The 18,210-nt window shown below is 43.5% G+C and overlaps 1 long non-coding RNA gene across 1 annotated transcript in view; it reads right to left on the bottom strand.

The window, feature by feature from the left end:
- Positions 1-18,210, bottom strand: part of LOC140185546 (uncharacterized) — a 51,239-nt gene that overhangs the window by 9,531 nt on the left and 23,498 nt on the right. The window contains exon 3 of the long non-coding RNA XR_011882648.1: positions 11,471-11,643. This is a non-coding gene — a long non-coding RNA (uncharacterized lncRNA). The remainder of the gene's footprint in view (positions 1-11,470; positions 11,644-18,210) is intronic.

The following is an 18,210-nucleotide window of genomic DNA, read 5'->3' as shown; positions in this document are numbered from 1 at the left end:
ACCTTTTAACATACTCTAAGATCAATTTAACCCTTCTCTCCCATTCTGATCCATTTAACTCTTCCCTCCGACTCTAGAACATAGAACATGGAATAGTACAGCACAGTACAGGCCCTTCGGCCCACAATGTTGTGCCGACCCTCAAACCCTGCCTCCCATATAACCCCCCACCTTAGATTCCTCCATATACCTGTCTAGTAGTCTCTTAAACTTCACTAGTGTATCTGCCTCCACCACTGACTCAGGCAGTGCATTCCACGTTATCAACCACTCTCTGAGTAAAAAACCTTCCTCTAATATCCCCCTTGAACTTCCCACCCCTTACCTTAAAGCCATGTCCTCTTGTATTGAGCAGTGGTGCCCTGGGGAAGAGGCGCTGGCTATCCACTCTATCTATTCCTCTTATTATCTTGTACATCTCTATCATGTCTCCTCTCATCCTCCTCCTCTCCAAAGAGAAAAGCCCTAGCTCCCTTAATCTCTGATCATAATGCATACTTTCTAAACCAGGCAGCATCCTGGTAGATCTCCTCTGTACCCTTTCCAATGCTTCCACATCCTTCCTATAGTGAGGTGACCAGAACTGGACACAGTACTCCAAGTGTGGCCTAACCAGAGTTTTATAGAGCTGCATCATTACATTGCGACTCTTAAACTCTATCCCTCGACTTATGAAAGCTAACACCCCATAAGCTTTCTTAACTACCCTATCCACCTGTGAGGCAACTTTCAGGGATCTGTGGACATGTACCCCCAGATCCCTCTGCTCCTCCACACTACCAAGTATCCTGCCATTTACTTTGTACTCTGCCTTGGAGTTTGTCCTTCCAAAGTGTACCACCTCACACTTCTCCGGGTTGAACTCTATCTGCCACTTCTCAGCCCACTTCTGCATCCTATCAATGTCTCTCTGCAATCTTTGACAATCCTCTACACTATCTACAACACCACCAACCTTTGTGTCGTCTGCAAACTTGCCAACCCACCCTTCGACCCCCACATCCAGGTCGTTAATAAAAATCACGAAAAGTAGAGGTCCCAGAACAGATCCTTGTGGGACACCACTAGTCACACAGTCCAATCTGAATGTACTCCCTCCACCACCACCCTCTGCCTTCTGCGGGCAAGCCAATTCTGAATCCACCTGGCCAAACTTCTCTGGATCCCATGCCTTCTAACTTTCTGAATAAGCCTACCATGTGGAACCTTGTCAAATGCCTTACTAAAATCCATATAGATCACATCCACTGCACTACCCTCATCTATATGCCTGGTCACCTCCTCAAAGAACTCTATCAGGCTTGTTAAACACGATCTGCCCTTCACAAAGCCATGCTGACTGTCCCTGATCAGACCATGATTCTCTAAATGCCTATAGATCCTATCTCTAAGAATCTTTTCCAACAGCTTTCCCACCACAGACGTAAGGCTCACTGGTCTATAATTACCCAGACTATCCCTACTACCTTTTTTGAACAAGGGAACAACATTCGCCTCCCTCCAATCCTCCGGTACCATTCCCGTGGACAACAAGGACATAAAGATCCTAGCCAGAGGCTCAGCAATCTCTTCTCTCGCCTCGTGGAGCAGCCGGGGGAATATTCCGTAAGGCCCCAGGGACTTATTTGTCCTAATGTATTTTAACAACTCCAACACCTCCTCTCCCTTAATATCAGCATGCTCCAGAACATCAACCTCACTCATATTGTCCTCACCATCATCTAGTTCCCTCTCATTGGTGAATACCGAAGAGAAGTATTCATTGAGGACCTCGCTCACTTCCACAGCCTCCAGGCACCTCTTCCCATCTTTATCTCTAATCGGTCCTACCTTCACTCCTGTCATCCCTTTTTTCTTCACATAATTGAAGAATGCCTTGGGGTTTTCCTTTACCCTACTCGCCAAGGCCTTCTCATGCCCCCTTCTTGCTCTTCTCAGCCCCTTCTTAAGTTCCTTTCTTGCTTCCCTATATTCCTCAATAGACCCATCTGATCCTTACTTCCTAAACCTCATGTATGCTGCCTTCTTCCTCCTGACTAGATTTTCCACCTCACTTGTCACCCATGGTTCCTTCACCCTACCACTCTTTATCTTCCTCACCGGGACAAATTTATCCCTAACATCCCGCAAGAGATCTCTAAACATCGACCACATGTCCATAGTACATTTCCCTGCAAAAACATCATCCCAATTCACACCCGCAAGTTCTAAGATCAACCTAACCCTTCCTTCCTACTCTAAAATCAATCTAACTCTTCCCTCCCACTCTAAGATCAATCTAACCCTTCCCTCCCACTCTAAGATCAATCTAACTCTTCCCTCCCACCCTAAGATCCTTCTCTCCCATGTAGTCCTCCACTTAACTCTCATCCACGTTTCTATCTAAGAGTCTTTTAACTGTCCCGAACGTGTCTGCTTCTACCACAAGCCCTGTCAGGGCGTTCCACACACCCGACACTCTCTGTGTAAAGAACTTACTGTATCTCTGACATCTCCCCTATACTTTTCTCCAATCACCTTAAAATGATGTTCCCTCATATTAGCCATTTCCACTCTGGGAAAAAGTCCCTGCCTGTCACTCTGTCTATGCCTCCTCTCATGTTATACACCTCTATCGAGTCATCTCTCATCCTCATTCACTCCAGAGAGAAATGACTTAGTTTGTTCAATCCTTCCTCATAAAACATGCTCTTTAATTCAGGCAGCATCCTGTTAAACCTCCAAAAGCACCCTCTTTAAATCTTTCACTTTCTTCCTAAAACAAGGCAACCAGAACTGAACACAGAACTCCAAGTGTGGTCTAACCAGGGTTTTATATAATTTCAACATTACCTCACTACTCTTCAACTCAATCCCCCAACTAATAAAGGCCAACGCACTATACACCTTCTTAACAACCCTATCTACTTGCACAGCAACTATCAGGAATCTACGCATGTGGACCCCATGATCCCTCTGTTCCTCCATACTGCTAAGAATCCTGCCAATAATCCTGTACTCCGCCTTCAAGTTCGACCTTCCAAAATGAATCACTTCTCAGCGCAGCTCTGCATCCTACCAATGACTTGTTGTAACCAACTAGGGAATAATATCTAGAGCAAAAAAAAACCCAACTGCTGGCGATGGTCTCAATATGAAAAATTCACTGTCCATTTCCCTCTTCCCTCTGGTGCCCCTCCTCTTTTCCTTTCTCCCATGGACTACAATCATAAGACCATAAGTTCACAAGATAGAGGAGGAGAATTAGGCCATTGGATCAGCCATGATTAAATGGCCTAATTCTGCTCCTATGTCTTATGGTCTCATTTGGCCCATTGAGCCTGCTCTGCCATTTCATCATGGCTGATCCAAATTTCCTCTCCTGCCTTCTCCCCATATCCTTCCATGGCCTGAGCAATCAAGAATCCATACACCTCTGCCTTAAAGACTTGGCCTCCACAATTGCCCATGGAAAAGAATTCTACAGATTCACCACTCTCCAGCTAAAGAAATTTCTCCTCATCTCGGTACTAAAAAGGACGCTCCTTATTCTGAGGCTGTGTCCTCTGGTCTTAGACTCTTCCACCATAGGAAACATCCTCTCCAAATCCACTCTAACAAGGTGTTTCACCATGTGATAGGTTTCAATGAGGTCACCCCTCAGTCTTCTGAATTCCAGTGAATACAAGCTCAGAGCCCATCAAGCGCTCTTCATATGACAAGCCATTCAATCCTGGAATAATTTTCATGAACCTCCTTTGAATCTTCTCCAGTTTCAGCACATCCTTTCTAAGATAAAGAGTCCAAAACTACTCACAATCCTCCAAGTGAGGACTCATCAGTGCTTTATAAAGTCTCAACATTACATCCTTGTTTTTTTATTTTAGTGCTCTTGAAATGAATGTTAAAATTGCATTTGCCTTCCTCACCACAGACTAAATTTGCAAATTAACCTTCAAGGAATCATGCACAAGGACTCCCAGGACGCTTGCACCACAATTTTTTGTATTTTCTCTTCATTTAGAAAATAGTCAATCCTTTCATTTATTCTACCATAGTGCATGCCCGTACAATTCCCAGCACTGTATTCCATCTGTATCCCATTTCCTGCCCCACTGTCCTTCTCGAGCCTCTCTACTTCCTCAAAACTACCCTCCACCTATCTTTATATTGTCTGCAAACTTTGCAACAAAGGCCTCAATTCCATTATCCAAATCATTGACATATAACGTAAGAAGAAATGGTCCCTACGTAGACCCCTGTGGAAAACCACTAATTACTGGCAGTCAACCAGAAAAGGGTCCTTTTATTCCCACTCTTTGCCTCCTGCCAATCAGCCACTCCTTTATCCATGCCAGAATCTTTCTTGTAATACCATGGGCTTGTAATTTGTTAAGCAGCCTCATGTGTGGCACTTGTCAAAGGCCTTCTGAAAATCAAATTACACAACATCAAGCAATTCTCCTTTGTCTATGCTGCTTGTTATTTCTTCAAAGAATTCCGACAGATTTGTTGGGCAAGATTTTCCCTTGAGGAAACCATGCTGACTACGGCCTATTTTATCATGTGCATCTAAGTACTCTGAGACCTCATCCTTAATAATTGACTCCAACATCTTCCCAACCACTGAGATCAGACTGGCCTATAGTTTCCATTCTTCTGCCTCTCTCCCTTTTTGAAGAGTGAAGTGACATTTGCAATTTTCCAGTCTTCCGGAACCAATCCAGAATCTAGTGATTCTTGAAAGATCATTACTAATGCCTCCACAATCTCTTCAGCCTCCTCTTTCAGAACCCTGGGAAGTACACCACCTGGTTCAGGTGACTTACCTACCTTCAGGCCTTTCAGTTTCTCAAGAACCTTCTCTCTAGTATTGGTAACTTCACACCTGGATCTTCCACTGTACTGCTAGTGTCTTCCACTGTGAAGACTGATGCAAAATATTTATTCAGTTCATCCACCACTTCATTGTCCCCCATTACTACCTCTCCAGCATTGTTTTCTAGCAGTCCAATATTCACTCTCATTTCTCTTTCACACCTTAAGTATCTGAGGAAACTTTTGGTATCCTCTTTAATATCACTGGCTAGCTTACTTTGCTAATCCTTCTTTACCCTCTTAATGACTTTTTTCATTTGCTTCTGTTGGTTTTTAAAAGCTTCCCGATTCTCTAACTTCCCATTCATTTTCGTTCTCTTATATGCTTTCTGGCTTTTAAATTGGCTTTGACTTCTCTTTTTAGCCACCATTGTGTTATCATTCCTTTAGAATATTTCTTTCTCTTTGGGATGCATATTGTATATCCTCTGCCTTCTGAATTGTTTCCAGAAACTCCTGCCATTGCTGCTCTGTCATCATCCCTGCCAGTGTTCTTTTCCAATCAATTCTAGCTAACTCCTCTCATGCCTCTGTAACTCCCTTTATTCCATTGTAGTACTGATCCATCTGACTTAAGCTTCTCCTTCCCAAATTTCAAGGTGAATTTGATTATATTATGATCACCTGCCCCTTAGGGTTCTTTAGGTCTCTAATCAATTCCTGTTCATTGCACAACACCCAATTCAGAATATTGATCCACTAGTGGGCTCAACCATGAGCTGCTCTAAAAAGCTATCTCATAGACATTCTACAAATTCCCCCTCTTGGGATTCAGCACCAACCTGATTTTCCCAATCTACCTGCATATTGAAGTCTCCCATGACTATTGTAACACTGCCCTTTTGAAATGCATTTTCTATCTCCCGTGGTAATTTGTAGACCACATCCTAACTACTGTTTGGAGATCTGTAGACAATTCCCATCAAGGTCTTTTACTCTCGCAGTTCCTTAGCTCTATCCACAATGAATTAACACCTTCCAACCCTATGCCACCTTTTCTAATGATTTAATTTCATTTTTTACCAACAGAGCAAGGCCTGTCTTCCTGCCTGTCCATTTGATACCATGTGTATCCTTGGACATTAAGCTCCCAGCTATAATCTACATTCAGCCATGATTCGGTGATGCCTACAACATTATACCTGCCAATCTGTAACTGTGTTTTAAGTCCATCTTCCTTATTCCATATGCTGTGCGCATTCAAATACAACACCTTCAGTCCTGTATTCACCCTTTTTGATTCTGTCCGCCTTTTACGTTGCATCTCATCCTGTTGACTGCAATTTTCTCGGGATTACTGCCTGTGCCACGCGACAGTGAGAGTAGGAATGCGATGAGGTGGAGGATAAATGCGTGGCTGAGGGATTGGAGCAGGGGGCAAGGATTCAAGTTTTTGGATCATTGGGACCTCACTTGGCGCAGGCGTGACCTGTACAAAAAGGACGGGTTGCACTTGAATCCTAGGGGGACCAATATCCTGGCAGGGAGATTAGCAGGGGCTACTGAGGTGACTTTAAACTAGAATGGTTGTGGGGTGGGAATCAAATTAAAGAGGCTAGGCGTGAGGAGGTTAGTTCACTACAGGGGGATGGGAACCAGTGCAGAGAGACAGAGGGGTGTAAAGTGAGGGTAGAAACAAAAGGTACTATGGAGAAAAGTAAAAGTGGCAGGCCGACAAATCCAGGGCAAGCATTAAAAAGGGCCACTTTTCAGCATAATTGTATAAGGGCTAAGAGAGTTGTAAAAGAGCGCCTGAAGGCTTTGTGTGTCAATGCAAGGAGCATTCGTAATAAGGTGGATGAATTGAAAGGGCAGATTGTTATTAATGATTATGATATAGTTGGGATAACAGAGACATGGCTCCAGGGTGACCAGGGATGGGAGTTCAACGTTCAGGGATATTCAATATTCAGGAGGGATAGACATGAAGGAAGGGGAGGTGGGGTGGCGTTGCTGGTTAAAGAAGAGATTAACACAATAGAAAGGAAGGACATAAGCCGGGCAGATGTGGAATCGATATGGGTAGAGCTGCGTAACACTAAGGGGCAGAAGACGCTGGTGGGAGTTGTGTACAGGCCACCTAACAGTAGTAGTGAGGTCGGAGATGGTATTAAACAGGAAATTAGAAATGTGTGCAATAAAGGAACAGCAGTTATAATGGGTGACTTCAATCTACATGTAGATTGGGTGAACCAAATTGGTAAAGGTGCTGAGGAAGAGGATTTCTTGGAATGTATGCGGGATGGTTTTTTGAACCAACATGTCGAGGAACCAACTAGAGAGCAGGCTATTCTGGACTGGGTTTTGAGCAATGAGGAAGGGTTAATTAGCAATCTTGTCGTGAGAGGCCCCTTGGGTAAGAGTGACCATAATATGGTGGAGTTCTTCATTAAGATGGAGAGTGACATAGTTAATTCAGAAACAAAGGTTCTGAACTTAAAGAGGGGTAACTTTGAAGGTATGAGACGTGAATTAGCTAAGATAGACTGGCAAATGACACTTAAAGGATTGACGGTGGATATGCAATGGCAAGCATTTAAAGGTTGCATGGATGAACTGCAACAAATGTTTATCCCAGTTTGGCAAAAGAATAAATCGAGGAAGGTAGTGCACCCGTGGCTGACAAGAGAAATTAGGGATAGTATCAACTCCAAAGAAGAAGCATACAAATTAGCCAGAGAAAGTGGCTCACCTGAGGACTGGGAGAAATTCAGAGTTCAGCAGAGGAGGACAAAGGGCTTAATTAGGAAGGGGAAAAAAGATTATGAGAGAAAACTGGCAGGCAACATAAAAACGGACTGTAAAAGCTTTTATAGATATGTAAAAAGGAAAAGACTGGTAAAGACAAATGTAGGTCCCCTGCAGACAGAAACAGGTGAATTGATTATGGGGAGCAAGGACATGGCAGACCAATTGAATAATTACTTTGGTTCTGTCTTCACTAAGGAGAACATAAATAATCTTCCAGAAATAGTAGGGGACAGAGGGTCCAGTGAGATGGAGGAACTGAGCGAAATATATGTTAGTAGGGAAGTGGTGTTAGGTAAATTGAAGGGATTGAAGGCAGATAAATCCCCAGGGCCAGATGGTCTGCATCCCAGGGTGCTTAAGGAAGTAGCCCAAGAAATAGTGGATGCATTAGTGATAATTTTTCAAAACTCGTTAGATTCTGGACTAGTTCCTGAGGATTGGAGGGTGGCTAATGTAACTCCACTTTTTAAAAAAGGAGGGAGAGAGAAACCGGGGAACTATAGACCGGTTAACCTAACGTCGGTGGTGGGGAAACTGCTGGAGTCAGTTATCAAGGATGTGATAACAGCACATTTGGAAAGCGGTGAAATGATCGGACAAAGTCAGCATGGATTTGTGAAAGGAAAATCATGTCTGACGAATCTCATAGAATTTTTTGAGGATGTAACTATTAGAGTGGATAGGGGAGAACCAGTGGATGTGGTATATTTGGATTTTCAGAAGGCTTTTGACAAGGTCCCACACAGGAGATTAGTGTGCAAACTTAAAGCACACGGTATTGGGGGTAAGGTATTGGTGTGGGTGGAGAGTTGGTTAGCAGACAGGAAGCAAAGAGTGGGAATAAAAGGGACCTTTTCAGAATGGCAGGCGGTGACTAGTGGGGTACCGCAAGGCTCAGTGCTGGGACCCCAGTTGTTTACAATATATATTAATAACTTGGATGAGGGAATTAAATGCAGCATCTCCAAGTTTGCGGATGACACGAAGCTGGGTGGCAGTGTTAGCTGTGAGGAGGATGCTAAGAGGATGCAGGGTGACTTGGATAGGTTGGGTGAGTGGGCAAATTCATGGCAGATGCAATTTAATGTGGATAAATGTGAAGTTATCCACTTTGGTGGCAAAAATAGGAAAACAGATTATTATCTGTATGGTGGCCGATTAGGAAAAGGGGAGGTGCAACGAGACCTGGGTGTCATTATACACCAGTCATTGAAAGTGGGCATGCAGGTACAGCAGGCGGTGAAAAAGGCAAATGGTATGCTGGCATTTATAGCGAGAGGATTTGAGTACAGGAGCAGGGAGGTACTACTGCAGTTGTACAAGGCCTTGGTGAGACCACACCTGGAGTATTGTATGCAGTTTTGGTCCCCTAATCTGAGGAAAGACATCCTTGCCATAGAGGGAGTACAGAGAAGGTTCACCAGATTGATTCCTGGGATGGCAGGACTTTCATATGAAGAAAGACTGGATGAACTGGGCTTGTGCTCATTGGAATTTAGAAGATTGAGGGGGGATCTGACTGAAACGTATAAGATCCTAAAGGGATTGGACAGGCTAGATGCAGGAAGATTGTTCCCGATGTTGGGGAAGTCCAGAACGAGGGGTCACAGTTTGAGGATAAAGGGGAAGCCTTTTAGGACCGAGATTAGGAAAAACTTCTTCACACAGAGAGTGGTGAATCTGTGGAATTCTCTGCCACAGGAAACAGTTGAGGCCAGTTCATTGGCTATATTTAAGAGGGAGTTAGATATGGCCCTTGTGGCTACGGGGGTCAGGGGGTATGGAGGGAAGGCTGGGTCGGGGTTCTGAGTTGGATGCTCAGCCATGATCATAATAAATGGCGGTGCAGGCTCGAAGGGCCGAATGGCCTACTCCTGCACCTATTTTCTATGTTTCTATGTTTCTATGTTTCCCCTATCATCAGCCTCCCCTCACGGCATATTGCCTCTGTTTGTAAACCAGCTCCCTCACCTTCAGCAATATCATCCACCTTTCCTACACTCCTTCTTGCATTGAAATATACGCAGCTCAGGACACTAGTCACACCATGCTCAACCTTTTGATTCCTGACTTTGTCCGAGGACTTACCAACATCTGTCTCCACAACCTCTCCACTAACCTGTTCTGGCACTCTGGTTCCCATCCCCCTGTCACTCTGGTTTAAACTTCACCATGCAGCATTAACAAACATTCCCACTAGGGTATCAGTCCCCCTCCGGTTCAGGTGCAAACTGTCCCACCTGTGCAGGTCGCACCTTCCCTGCAAGAGACCAATTATTCAAAAATTTTATGCCCTCCCTCCTTCGCCAACTCCTTAGCCATGTGTTAAACTGTATAATCTTTCTTGTTCTGGCCTCACTGGCATGTGGCCTTTGAACTTAGCACCTAACTCCCTGAACTCCCTACGCAGAACTTCGCCACTTGTCCTACCCATGTCATTGGACCACGGCCTCTTGTTGTTCACTCTCCCACTTAAGAATACTGATGCCTTGATCCGAGATATCCCAGGCCCTGGCATCCAGGAGGCAACATACCATATGGGATTCTCATTCTTGCCTACAGAACCTCCTGTCCATTCCCCTAAATAATGAATCCCCTATCACCACATTGTGCCTCTTCTCCCCACTTCCCTTCTGAGTCACAGAGCCAGATTCAGTGCTAGTGACTTTTCTCTGTTAGGTCAACACCCCCGACAGTATCCAAAGTGATATGCCTGTTGTTGATGGGGATGTCCCTAGGGGTACTCTGCACTGGCTCCTTAATCCCTTTCCCATTCCTGACTGTCACCCAGTTTCCTGTGTCCTGCACCTTGGGTGTAACTACCTCTCTCTATGTCCTATCTATCACCTGAATGATCCGGAGTTCATCCATTTCCAGCTCCAACTCCTTAATGTGGACTGCTAGAAGCTGCAGCTGGATACACTTCTTGCAACTGTCGTAATCAGGGACACTGGAGGTCTCTCTGCCTTCCCACTCTGCCTCCAAGAGGAACATTCAACTATACTGCCTGGCAACTCTGCCATTCTAACTGAGCAGATATAAAGAAGGGGAGGAAAAACAGCTTAACCTTGATGTTTTCTTTCCTTTGTTTTATCTGCACCTGTGCTCCCCCTTGACCCTGGCACTCCTTCTCTGCCACCTGTCTCACACCATCCCATCATGATTTGCCCTCACCATTCCCAACATCCTTTGCTCCCGACAGATTTACAAACTCGCTCTCTGCCCCCTGTTGATAAATACTGTGCAAAAGTCTTCGGCATCCTAGCTATATATATGTGTGTGTGCCTAAGACTTTTGCACCGTACTGTAGATTGTGAGGTCAAGGGTCCATTTTATCATATAAGAAGTCTGTTTAAGAGTCTAATAACAGTGGGATAGAAGCTACCCTTGAGATTGGTGGTATGGGCTTTCGGGCTTTTCTTCCCAATGGAAGAGGTGAGAAAAGAGAATGCCCTGTGTGGATGGGATCTTTGATTATTCTGGCTGCTTTACTGAGACAGTAAGAAGTATAGACAGAGTGCATTGGTTCCTGTGATGTGCCAAGCTCTGTCCACAACTCTGCAGTTTCTTGTGGTGACGGGCAGAGTAGTGGTCATACCAAACCATTATGCATCCAGACAGGATGCTTTCTATGATGTATCGATAAAAATTGGTAAGCATTGGCAGGAACATGCCAAATTTCTTTAGCTTCCTGAGGAAGTGGTAGCGTTGGTGAATTTTCTTGGCTTAGGTGCTGGAAATCTTGGGCAACACACACAAAATGCTGGAAGATCTCAGCAAGTCAGCAAGAAATGAACAGTTATGTACCAGGCCAAAACACTTCATCAGGGACATCAGCCCAAAACGTCAATTGTTTACTTGCCTCTATAGATGCTGCCTCACTTGCTGAGTTCCTGCAGTATTTTAAGTCACATGTTCCTCTTCAGTTGAGATGCTAAACTAAGGGACCTTTTTCTTGCACATTGTTTGTTTGTCCATCTTTGTGTGCAGTTGTTCATTGATTTTATTGTGTTTCTTTGAATTTACCATGAACGCCTGCAAGAAAATGAAAATCAAGTTAGTATAGGTAGTATATGGTAACATATACATACTTTGAAAATACATTTATTTTGAACTTTGAACTTCAAACTTTGATGCAATTTAGAATTTCTACACACTTAGCTCCAAACGAGGTATATGTAGTCTAACTTTAAATCTGAGTGTAGCAGGCGGCAAGAATGTTGATCCATCACTATACCAGGTATAACTCAAAGCTGTGAGTTACCGAGTTCAATAAAAGGCATACTAGTCACCACATTATAGGAAGGATGTGGAAGCTTTAGAGAAGGTGCAGAGGAGATTTACCAGGGATGCTGCCTGGATTAGAGAGCATGTGTTATGAGGATAAATTGAACAAACTAGAGCTTTTCTCTTTGAAACAATGGGGGATGATGAGAGGTGACTTGACGGAAGTGTGTAAGATGATAAAAGACATAGATGGAGTGGATAGCCAGAGACTTCTACCCAGGATGGGAATGGCTAATATGAGGGGGCATAATTCCCATGTCCAGATAATATATGGTGACATATACATATTTTGATAATAAATTTACTTTGAACTTTTAACTTCTGTGCTCTCTCAGCTGAATGAACTTTTCAAAGAATAACAAAGCTGTTGCCCTGGGCATAATTTGTTCCCTAAACATTTCATATTAAAAACTACAATAGCCAATTAACCTACCAACTGGTACATCTTTGGACTGTGAGAGAAAACTGGAGCACCCAGAGAAAACCTACACATTCCACAGGATGAAAGTACAAACTCCTTTTCGACAGCAGCAGTAATTTAAGCCATGTCGCTGGTACAGTATAGCATTGTGCTACCTTGCCACCCCATCATTAAGGACCCTCATCATGCAGGACTTGTCTTGTTCCAGTTGCTACCATCGGGGAGGAGATACAGGAGCAGCAAAAAGGCAGCATAGTCATAGTCATACTTTATTGATCCCGGGGGAAATTGGTTTTCGTTACAGTTGCACCATAAATAATTAAATAGTAATAAAACCATAAATAGTTAAATAGTAATATGTAAATTATGCCAGGAAATAAGTCCAGGACCAGCCTATTGGCTCAGGGTGTCTGACCCTCCAAAGGAGGAGTTGTAAAGTTTGATGGCCACAGGCAGGAATGACTTCCTATGACGCTCTGTGTTGCATCTCGGTGGAATGAGTCTCTGGCTGAATGTACTCCTGTGCCCACCCAGTACATTATGTAGTGGATGGGAGACATTGTCCAAGATGGCATGCAACTTGGACAGCACCCTCTTTTCAGACACCACTGTCAGAGAGTCCAGTTCCATCCCCACAACATCACTGGCCTTACGAATGAGTTTGTTGATTCTGTTGGCGTCTGCTACCCTCAGCCTGCTGCCCCAGCACACAACAGCAAACATGATAGCACTGGCCACCACAGACTCGTAGAACATCCTCAGCATCGTCCGACAGATGTTAAAGGACCTCAGTCTCCTCAGGAAATAGAGACGGCTCTGACCCTTCTTGTAGACAGCCTCAGTGTTCTTTGACCAGTCCAGTTTATTGTCAATTCGTATCCCCAGGTATTTGCAATCCTCCACCATGTCCACACTGACCCCCTGGATACACCAGCATACACCATTAAGGACCCCCACCATCTGGGCCATTCCCTCCTACCACTGCTACCATCAGGGAGGATGTACAGGAGCCTGAAGACCCACATTCAACAGTTTAGGAACAGCTTCATCCCCTCTGCCATCAGGTTTCTGAACAATCCATGAACCCATGTACACTACCTTATACAGTATTTCCTTTATTTTGGCTATATTTAATTGTTTTTGTAATGTATGCCTTTGCATACTACTGCTGACACAGAAGTACAAATCTCGTGTCATATAAGTCATTAATAATGAGCTTGATTCTGATTCTGTTTTTGATTCCTTCCTTGAAGGACATTTGGTGAACAATTTGCCTTTTTTTCCCTAACAATCCAGTTGCTTTGATCTTTATCATTACTGACACTAGCTGATGATGTTCCTTCTTCCCACAGTAAATTCAAGATGATGAACAGCAGGTAAACTCCACAGGTGCCACCATGAGATTGGAACTCAGATCTCTGGATTGCCAACCAGACAACTCAACATCTGCACCAGCACCATCCTTATGTCAGTGGGAGCAGATATAAGATATTGGAGTGGGTCAAGGTTACAGAAATTACATTTTGTGATTTGGGTATTACTATTTTCAGATCCAGTTAATTCTGAACCACATTCAATCTCAGTGGCCACTTTATTATGTACAGGAGTGGAACTCAGTGTGGTCTTCTGCTGCTGTAGCCCATCCACTTCAAGTTTCGACATGTTATGCATTCAGAGATATTTTTCTGCAATACCACTGTTCTAATGTGTGGATATTTGAGTTACTGTCGCCTTCTTGTCAGTTTGAACCAGTCAGGCCATTCTCCTCTGGCCTCTCTCATTAACAAGGCATTTTCCCCCACAGATCAGCCACTCAGTGGACATTTTTGTTAGTGTTTGGCAGCATTCTCTGTAAATTCCAGAGACTGCAGTGGGTGAAAATCCCAGTAGATTAGCAATTTCTGAGATTCTCAAACCACCCCATCTGGCACCAACAATCATCCCACAGTTAGAGTCACTAAGATCACATTTCTTCTGCATTTTGATGTTTGGTCTGAACCTCTTGACCACGTTTGCATGCTTTTATGTTAGTGACACACGATTGGTTGATGAGATATTTGTATTAATGAGCAAGTGTAAAGTGGCCACTGAGTGTACGTCCTTACCTTCTGGGTCGGTAATGAGACATTCATTCTTCTCACCAGCTTACACCCACCTATGATCAACACCTTTTTCCCAAAACCTTGCATAATCTTGAAATATATTTATGCTCACAGATCAAGTTAGATTAGAAACAATTTGTTGTCTGTAATTTGTAACAATCCAATCAGTTTGCAATTAGAAAGATTATATCACAAGGGACACTCATCCGTCCTTGTGGGCTGATATCACATTGCAAAAATCAATAACTGTAATTCAAGTCTTAAATGTCTATTAACTATCTCCCTACTTAGTTTGTATGGAAATATTGTATTTAGATCCATCTTAATTTACTCTGAATTAATACTAATTGATTTTAAACTCCCAATTGTTGATCTGGTATGAGAAAGACAGAAATGTGGCTGAGCAGCAAGCTGAATTATAGCATCATTGAGCGTATCAGCTCGAGCTGTAGGCTGGCCATAAACCATAAGCCTCAGTGCTGGATATGGAGTGAAGCTATTGAACTCTCTATTCAAAGCTACTCACTTAGGTGGTCCTTCCCTGACAACAACACAGAACGAGAAGTGTGGCAATAGCAGAGAAATCTGTGGGGATCAAAGGTCAAGGATCAACTTTATCTGCCATCAAGAGTCTGAGGCACATAAATATAGCTAGAGTGCCTAAGATTCTAGCACAATACTAAGGTGATTTAATGTATTGGACTGTACTGCTGCCACAAAAAAAAAACAATTACCATGTGAGTGATGATAAACCTGATTCTGATATGGGTCTCTGTTGTGGACTGAGAGTGGGAAGGGGGCAGGGAGAGGGGAATCATGGTTGGGAAAAGGGGAAGGGAGAGGGGAGGGAGCGTGAAGTACCAGAGAGACATTCTGTAGTGATCAATAAACCAATTGTTTGGAATCAAATGACCTTGTATGGTATCTCAGGGGTGGGTGTATCTGTACCCACTCAACCAACCCCTCCCCTGGCACTCCTTCATTGCCACCTGTCCTACACCCCTCCCTCAGTGTTCCACCCTCGCCATTCCCAATCTCCTTTGCTCCCACCAGATTTACAAACTCTCTCTCCACTCCACGTTGACAAATACAGCACAGTGCAAAAGTCTTAGGTACACTAGCTATAGTATATATGTATATACTATATATATATATATATAGGCCTAAGACTTTTGCACAATACTGCACATTTACATGTATTAGGAATTTGCTATGATGTGTTGGCCAGTGTGTGACATACAACACAAAACAACATTCAAAATTATTAAGAATAAAGAATTATATAAAAATAAAGAATCATACCTATATATTAAAAAGCTAATAAAGTTAGAAGTTATGTAATGAAATGTGTATAAATAAACAAACACCAGCATGTATTTACAATCTAACAGTCTGCAAAACAATCTACTTCTTCCAACATTCAATTTGTGTCCGGCTTAGCAGCTAGACTTTCCGTGGAGAGAATGTTTTAACTTTCTACCAAGCAAAAACTTGAGCTAAAACCACTTCCATCTATTTTTCTTCCATCCTACCATACCCCCTCCAACAATTTAAGTGTTCCCTCATTCTTCTAGTTCTCTCAACCTTTTCTTCCCTTCCCCCACTACCCCCTGGATCAGCACCTCCTTCCTTTTATTCCCTGGTCTACTGTCCTCTCCTATCAGATAAGATATCTTCTTCAGCCCTCCAACCCTTCAATTCAGATCTGAGGTGGAAGGTAGGTGGGTACAAGAAGAGTGATGAAAGGGAATGATGTGAGAAGACGGGGTTCCACCTGTCACCTCTTCTCACATCATTCCCTTTCGTCAACCCTCCCCCACCCACCTACCTTCCCACTCTTGCGTGGATGACCAGGAGCTTGTGCTCCTCCTGCTCCTTTTCACTCTGGCTTCTGCCCTCTTCCTTTCCATTCCTGATGAAGGGTCTGAGCCTGAAACGTTACTCTCCATAAATGCTGCCTGACCTGCTGAGTTCCTCCAGCATTTTGTGTGTGTTGTTGAAAATGCATTGATCCATATTATAGGGAACTGACATAAATGCTGGGAAAGATGAGAACACAGGAGTGTGCTGGTAGAGTCAGAGGAGGCAGTGTTGGTGGAAGATTTTGTGGATAGCATGCCCTAAATGACTTGGATGGGGAACCTTGAGATTCATCTCCGTACAGGCAGCCGTAAGACAAAGAAACTCAATAGAATCCATTAAAACAGAAGGAGACCATCAAACACCCAATGTGCAGAGAAAAAAAAAACTAATTGTGCAAACAATAAAAGTAGGCCAACAGCATTCAGAACTGAAGTTCCTGATCAGTGCGCACAAATTGCTGTAGGAACTCAACAGGTCAGGCAGCGTCTATGGAAAGAAGTAAACAGTCAACGTTTCGGGCTGAAACCCTTCATCAGGACGCTTCACAAATGTGAGCGGGTTAGTAAGTTTGCAGATGACGCAGAGCTTAGTGGAGTTGTGGATAGTATAGAAGGTTGTTTAAGATTACAGCAGGACGTTGACAGGAATGCTGAACTGGGCTAAGAAGAGGCAGAGGGAGTTTACTCAGGAAAGTGTGAAGTTATACACTTTGGAAGGTCGAACTTGGTGGGAAAGTACAAGGTTAATGATAGAATTCTTAACAGTGTGGAGGAACAGAAGGACCTTTGGGTCCATGTCCATAGATCCCTCAAAATTGCTGCACAGGTTGATAGGATGGTGAAGAAGGCAGCTGGTTTTGTTAGTCAGGGGAATAAGTTCAAGAGCCAAAAGGTGATATTGCAGCTCCAAAACAACTCTAGTTAGACATGGAAGCTCTACAAAGAATACATCAGAGATTTTCCAGAATGTTGCTTGGGTTAGAGAAGATATATTATATGTTGAATGAGTTTGGATTTTTCTCTTTGAGGTGAAGGAGGATGAGTGGTGACTTGATAGTGGTATACAAGATGATGAGGCATTGATAGAGTAGATAACCAGAGATATTTTCCCAGGGCAGAAACAGCGACTATGAGGGGGTATTAGATGATAAGAGGCATAGAAAGAGTGGGCTGCCAGAGACTTTTTCCAATTCAAAATAAGACCATCACAGCTTTGCTTTTATACTGTATACCCATGATTATAAGTGCAAGTGAAATTACAACAGAGGCTACTGTGCCAATCAAATAGAATTCTGCATTCTCTACAGGTCATAGGTTAAGGGTGGAATGTGAAATACTTAGGGGAACTTCAGGAGGAACTTTTTTACCCAGAGAGTGGTGAGAGTTTAGAATTATCCGCCAGAGGAAGTGGCGGATGTGGGCTCAGCTGTAACACTTAAGAGAAGTTTGGACAACTACATGGATGGAAGAGGAATGGAAAGCTATGGTCCTGATGCAGGTCAATGTGACTAAGCAGAATAACAGTTCAACTTGGATTAGATGGGCTGAAATGTTTATTTTGTCCTGAAGTATTCTATGAAGCTATGTCATTTTGACTGGGTCCTCACTTCCTCTGATTCCATCATTGTCCAAAAATTAATTGGATCTCAATTTGTAATAATTCACCAACTCAGCATACATTGAAGCTACACAAAAGTCCCCTGTATTGGTTTAACATTTCCATAGTGATGCATGGGCAGCATGCTAGCACAGCGGCTATCATAACACTTCACCCCACCAGCAACCCGGGTTCAATTCCTGCCGTTGTCTGTAAGGAGCTTGTATGACTGCGTGGGTTTCCTCCGGGTGCTCCAGTTTCCTGCCATATTCCACAGATATACAGGTTAGTAAGTGTCAGTAATTTGTGGGCATGCTATGTTGGCATCAGAAG

This window comes from Mobula birostris, chromosome 20, assembly GCF_030028105.1.
Source record: "Mobula birostris isolate sMobBir1 chromosome 20, sMobBir1.hap1, whole genome shotgun sequence".
NCBI lineage: Eukaryota > Metazoa > Chordata > Chondrichthyes > Myliobatiformes > Myliobatidae > Mobula > Mobula birostris.
The sequence above is the reverse complement of the archived record's forward strand: the minus strand, read 5'-3'. Positions and strand labels throughout refer to the sequence as shown.